Consider the following 7,106-nt stretch of genomic DNA (forward strand, 5'->3'; position numbering starts at 1 on the left):
AAATGGACAGTCGTGTGTTGTGTCAGGGAAGCCCTGGGCGTGGAAGAAGATGACGTCTACATACCAGGCATGGCAGTGTTTCCTGCCCAGGGTGAGCTGTGGAAGTGTCTGCTGCTGGCTTTACTCTCATGAGGTTCCTTATGTTTATGACTTGGGAGGGTTAATATAGTTTTTAATACAATTGATCACTCTGCTCTGCCTGAAACAGAGAAGATCAAATATGAAAGCAGTAGAATATCTGAGCCCTCCCTTCCAGTAGCATTTTAGGCATTTTCTGTAAATCCAATTTTGTAACTGCATCTGAGATATATGTTCACTTCACAGCATAGCAAAAGCCTCGGTGAGAAGCGCCCAGTTATTATATACTGGCAGGAACATGGTCTGGGGTTTTTCTCCTCTAGCACGTGACAATAAATAAATAGAAGTAGAATTATAATTACAATAGATCCAGAGCCATTCCCATTGTAGGGTTTTAAGGAAAGAAAAATTATCAAACTCATTCTAAAAGTGGGCTGCACAGGCATCTAGGCATCCATACCTCCTTGAGAAAGCAGTGATTTTTCTCAGACTCAGGAAGTCCAAGCTCAGATGAACACCAGAAGATTTGATGGAGGATCTTCTGGAAGGTTCTTTCTCATGCAGTGCAAACATTTACTTTAATTCAAGTATCATAGTCCTGAATTGCATAATAATATAAAATTTTCCTAATCATATAGCAATTATCATCTGAAATTCAAGGTTGTGTTGATTTTATCTCATTTAGACCAGGGAACTTGGAAGATGTGAGGGAGAAGCAGAAGTGTCCAAGTTCCTGAACACCGTACCAGCTATGTGCTCAGTGTGCAGATGGGCTGGCTGTCAATCATCATGATGTGAGCTTGATTCCTGGGATTTACATTCTGGAAGGGAAGAGCCAACTCCGAGGACCCCAACGAGTGTGCTGCGGCAAGCATGCCTCCTTCTCCTTGCCCACAAACTAAATAAATGAAATGAAAAGAAAGAAATCAGAGCTAAGGTAGTCAGTTTAAACAGTTAGAGACGTATCTGGAGAGATGGCTACATGGTTGGAGCATCTGCTGCTCTTGCAGAGGACTCAGGTTCAGTTCCCAGCACCCACACGGCAGTCCCAAACCTCCTGGAGCACCAGTTCCAAGGGATCCAAAAGCTGCTTCTGAGGTCCACAGGCACCAAACATGTATGTAGTGAGAATACATATATGCGTGGAAATTTTCCTAAATAAAATTCTATATAATCCTTAGGACAAGTTAAACTTTTATAAATTTAATAGTAATAATAATGTAAGAATAATAGCAGTAACAGTACAAGCAGAGTTTTAAATAAGATTTACTGAATTATTTACTGAATTACCCTTGAGTTATTATTTTCATTGTATAGTATATGGGCTTAATGACAAAATCCCAGTCTCAGTCAGCAGATTTCAGAAACAAAATCTGAGAGAGAGAGAGAGAGAGAGAGAGAGAGAGAGAGAGAGAGAGACAAAGAAGAAGAAGGAGGAGGAGAAGGAGAAAGAGGAGGAGGAGGAGAAGGAGGAACCTTCAATCCTACACAGCACATTGTGAAATGTAAATTGTACATTTTCACCACAACAGGACAGTGTCTCTGTTGTCCATGGTCCTTTGTAAACTGTAACTGCAAACCCTCATTCAGGAAAATGAGATTGATCTCATGAAAACACAACTTCAGTAGATGAGGCCTTGGAGCCACTGGAAAACCTTATTTTTCTGGAGAATAATAAGGCACCAGAGAAGCCTCCTTCATCCAGAAGACAGAATAAGAAGGTGGCAATGCCATCCTGTCATCTCAAGTGCCACCAGGCCAGGAGAGATGCAGACAACGTTTCTGCAGCCGTCCTGCTGTCTCCCAGTGTGGCACCACACTTTCATCAGTCAGACACGCAGATCAAGCACATGAGGTCCAAAGGTCTTTAAACTGGGCATGATGTAAAGAAATGTATGCAGTAACCTCTAGACCAACAACAGGGAGCCATCTGGAGAAGGTGAATCCCTCAGCAAGCCATGGAAAGGAATCCTCAGCACTACCCCCTCCCAGGTGAGCCTATCAGCTCACACCAGCCTAGCAGAGCATGGCCTTGGATGTCCGGGGACAGGACATTAACAGCCCACCCTCAGCATCATCATTTAAGTCTCATTCCTCCATCAGACAAGTTAAGGGCGACTGTCCTGTGGGTGTCGGAGGATCGCCTGTTGTATTGTGAACCCAGATCGCCTTTTGCACAATGAAAACACCGACTTATTCAGAGACACCTGGCATTCTGTATATAAGGAAATAAGTCACAGGGGAAGTGACATGGGCTTGGGAAATTGTCACACATGACGAGTATAAAACAGAAAAGGCTTAGTGCACAGACGAGGAAAACAATACCCAAGAAGGAAGAAACGACCAGGAGAAACCTGAGGCTCCCTGTGAGAGCCAGCTGTAGGGATGTCCCCTAAAGATGATCGAGTTAGCTTGCCCTGCACTGCAGAGTTCATAAAGCCATGACTGCAGACACTGTGTCATCCTGGAGTTGCTGCAATCAGGGAGAGCCCTGAAGTACCTGACATCACCAAACGGGCCTCTAACAAGTGACAGATGCTCAGGACAGTGGCCCGAAGTTGTGATCTGGTTGGAAGTAGGGAGTGGAATGGGAGGAATAAAGCCTTGGCAGATGTCACTACAGGATAGAATGCTTATGCCCCGGGAGGTGCACTGCTCCAGGGAGAAGCAGGTAGGATGGACAGATCTGTTTCCTCCTCACCATGGAGTTGGCCCACCCATCTCCTGGTGTTGAAAGGATGGATAAAAAACATGGTTATGTCAGGACTTAACAGTACCTGTCCACTCTTATGTTCACCAAACAGCATGCTTGTAGTTTTCATGCTCATCCCACTCACCTTGACCATGCTGTCGTCACTCTGGTCCCCTCTGCAAGTTCATGTAAAATGGACAGAGGGCTGGAAGGGGAACTGGCGCATCTACCAGGGATTGGGATGAGGTGGAACTGAGCAGTGTGCTCTGCTCATTGCACAATTCTTTCTGGAAAACTAGGAAGGCTCTAGAGAGATGGCTGGTGTGTCAGGGAAGGAAGGCCATCACAAAGCAGATGTCAGCGCTGTGTGCAGAGGGGCCATGAGATACAGGTGCTGCAGGAATGCCATGAGGAATGCCAGGAGAATATCTGGGCTAGGAAGTGATGGCTGCTTCTGAAAAGTATCTTGGGAATTAATCCCTGTCACCTTTTTAACTGAAACAAGTGTGGGTGCTTCTCTGCGTTCAGACTTGTAGCCAGGATGTTGACCAACACTTTTACTACACCCCAAAACAGAGGACAGGAAAGTGCTCTTTTGAAATACAGAAGCAGGAAGCTTCAGAGAAGCCTCATCTCTGACCCCGCTGTAATCCCGGGACACCCACAGCCTGCAGCAGACTCTGCTTGTCTTCAGCTCAGGAGGAAACATGACCAAGACTTCTCTCTCCTGCACAGCTGTCTCTCCCTTCTCCTCTTAGTCTCTGTGTGTTAGCAGTAAGAAAGACAACTGCTCGTGTCTGTTCTGATGGGTTTATAAAGATCCAGACTGAGAAAGTCGAACACTAAGCACAGAACTGGACAGGGTGAGGCCTGACTAACATCCTGCATTCTCTTCTGAACAAAAGAGACCGGCAGCACCTCCACTGTCAGGGTGTTGGGAAGGGGCACTTTCTCAGTGACTGGAACACAGGACAGATTGATGGACACAAATGTTCCTCTCAGGCTGTTGGAATTTGGATCTTGGCTCTTTAGACACCAAGAGGGAAAATGATCACTGTGTTCACTGTGTAGTTAATATTGAGTGTTCCAGCCACTGAGATCCCCTCTGAGGATATGTCTTACTGTGTAGTGCACAGACAACAAGCCAAGAGCATTGGTATAAGATTTCTGAAACTGAACTGGGATCAAATGACTTCAGGAGAAAACACCGGTGGAGACCACTAAGTAATGTGATGCCCTCTACTAGATGATGCTGACACAAGGAAGGACATTTCCTTCCAAACACCCTGTAATGGTTCTTAATTACCTAAAGTATAGGTGACTTATATAATAAGTAGTTTTGTTTTAGTTAAGAATGTAGCAAAAGTATGGATTTTAATGAATATATGAAATAAAAAAACCTCATTTGTTTAAATACATACAAATAATTTTAAATTACTAAAACATACTACATAAAAGGAAGCATTGATGTAGTTCTTCATTGTGAGTCATTTAATTCAGACAAAACATAAATATAAAACACTGATGTCTACTGTGAAAAATTAACTAAATTTTAGGAGTTTCAGGAAATATCCTAAGAAGAAAACACACTTGTTGCTGTGCTGCACACAGTCCCTGTGCCGCGGGGCTGCCAGTGTCTCCTCTGAAGATGCTGAAAACCTTGAGCCCCACTCCTCTTCCTCCCACAGCCTGCCTGGGACCCGACCACCTTCTGAGTCTGCACTGTGTGCAGAGCACTTACCCAAATGGACGTGGCAGGGGAGGACTCTGCCTGAGGAGATCTCTACAGGTTTAGGTAGTAGGGGTTTTAATGCATCTCTGTAGTTTGTAATTTTAGTGTGTGTCGAAGGTGACAAGTTCCCGCTGGGGATCACGGAAATGTGGCATCCCAGTGGAGATTTTACCTGTTGAGCTGCTCTGCTCTGTCTTGGATAACAACCATCTAGGGAGAGCTAAGCACAAACTTTATCTGAGCTCCCTTGCTGCGGGAGAGATCAGAAAGTTTATATCATATAGACAACCCTAACTTTTCTCATTTTATTCCTTAGACTTAATTCAAACCAGTTTTATTCACTGGGATGCCTCTCCTGGGCCTCCCATTACTCCCTGTGTTTCCAAGGATGCTTTCCCTACACTGTGTTACAGGCAACCCTCTTCCTGGGTTGCCTATAATTCTCCCCGATGGAGCATATATTAACATCAGGGAGCTAGTTGGGAGATGGCTCACTGAATAAAATGATTATTATACAAGCATGAAGTTCAGAAGTCAGATCCCCAACACACAAGTAAAGGTCGGGCATGTAAGCACATGCTTGTAATCCAAGTTCCAAGAGGGGACCTCACTGCCCCACGAGTCTAGCTGAAACAATGACTCTCGGTTTCAGTGAGAGACCTGGTCTCAACAAGCGACGTGGAGAGAAATAGATGAGACCTGAAGATGACCTCTGGCTGCCACATGCACACAAGAGGGAGTCCCCAGGCCCACAAACACACACATGCTTACATCTCTCCCTTACACACACACACACACACACACACACACACACACACACAAAATGAAGACCTGGAGAGGTGGAATCTCCTGCCTGTTACCACACAACAAGCATTAGGAACCTGGCATGTGTGTTCAGACCTCTCCAGCTTCTCCTAAGAGTGATTCTCGGCTCCTCCGAACAGTAGTCTCACCTGCAGATCCTCATCTCAGAGCTTCCCAGGGACTGTGTGGGGACAGAGTACCACATGTAAATGGTGACCAATGTGACACACCATGCCACGTGTAAGGCAGAAGTCTGGTCTGCTACAGGCAGAGAAGTTCCGGGTTCAGGATGAGGCTGGACCATGGTGGCCCTGTTTTCCCGGTAGTAACAGGCTGTGGGCTTCCTACTTCCTGGATGAATCCTACTTGGTTAATGTGTTTGAAGCTTCTTCAACAACTTACACTCACCTCATATTCAAAATCGTCCATTTAATCCTCCCTTCCTGACAATGGGCACTTGCCACCTTGTTTCCAAGTTCTCTGTAGCTTTCATCTAGGGTTTCCACCTTCCCAGGCTCATCCAGGTGTGGGTTTTGAGCTTGCCTGGTCAGGGTCCTTTTTTCTTTCATTGCAGCTGTGATTTTTGGGGTTTTGATTATTTTCTGGTTTTGGCATTGCTGTTTACATCATGAGAAGTTACTTTTGCTTTCCTGACATTGGGTCTAGTTGTCTGCCTCCCCTCACCTGCGGTGCTGGACAGCACCCCCAAGACTGTGCGCTTCTGTGAGAAGGCCCCTTAATGCATGTTGTTGGTTCTTTCAGCAGGTAAGCATTAGAACCCCCTTTCTTTCCTTCTTTTGTGTTTTCTGCCGTGTTTGTCTTCCCATCCAGTTAGGAAGGCACTTTTTTTTCTGTTTCAGTTTGCCCAGCACCCCCACATAAGGGCTGACCCCCCAGGAGATGGGACCAAGGCTCAGCTCCTGAATGCTGAAAAAAAAATGGGTAACCTCTCCATGACCTCCACCGCTTCCATGTCTGATCTCTCTACAGCATTCAATATTGAGGAGGCAGACAGTTCAGTGAAAACCTGCTGAGGAGAGGTTGACTACAGTTAAGATCACATGTACCACTTCCCCGTCAGTTCCACTCCCGCCGTGGGAGGCTACACCTCCACTGTGGTACCCTTGGAATGAAGTGCCTCCGTGTCCACCTTCCCCTGAAGGCAGAAAATCCTTCACAGTGTGGTATGATCCCCAGTTGCTGCAGACTCCCCGATCTCAGACCTCAAAATCCGGCAGAAGCCTTTCTGCTCAACCTGGGACAAAGTGCCCCTAATGGACCTCTTAACTGATGTTCCAGTGACCCTTGGCATGCTCATTGGATGAGGTAACTTTGTACATCCCATCCATCAGGCACAGATGGGCCATCAAGCCTACTAGCAACAGGTCTCTGACCTGGCTTTCAAAGCTCTTAAGACATTCACCCCGCAAGACCCTTCAGCTTACTTCCATAATCTTACTCAACAGCCAGGGGAACTTTTTACTGATTTTCTCATGCATGTCAACGAGGCAGTGGAGCAGAGAGTAGACCTGGGCCCCACTGGGGTAATGTTAATCAAACAATTGGCTTGAGAAGGGATTAATGCCCCAAACACAATGTGATTGCAGACAATGAGGGCATTCACAAGTGGTTACTGGCCACAAGAGACCTTGACCCCAGTAATGGTTCCATCGTTGCCCTCACCGCTTCTCTGGATGCCCTCCTTGCAGACAGGCAGTGCACCAATGACACCCCTGAGGGCCCCCAAGTAGATAGATCTTGTTGAGGTGCAGCAAACCAGACCATCTGCAATGTGACTGC

The sequence above is a fragment of the Microtus oregoni genome, unplaced genomic scaffold, assembly GCF_018167655.1.
Source record: "Microtus oregoni isolate MIOR12 unplaced genomic scaffold, Mior012 000002F_ref0000024, whole genome shotgun sequence".
Taxonomy (NCBI): domain Eukaryota; kingdom Metazoa; phylum Chordata; class Mammalia; order Rodentia; family Cricetidae; genus Microtus; species Microtus oregoni.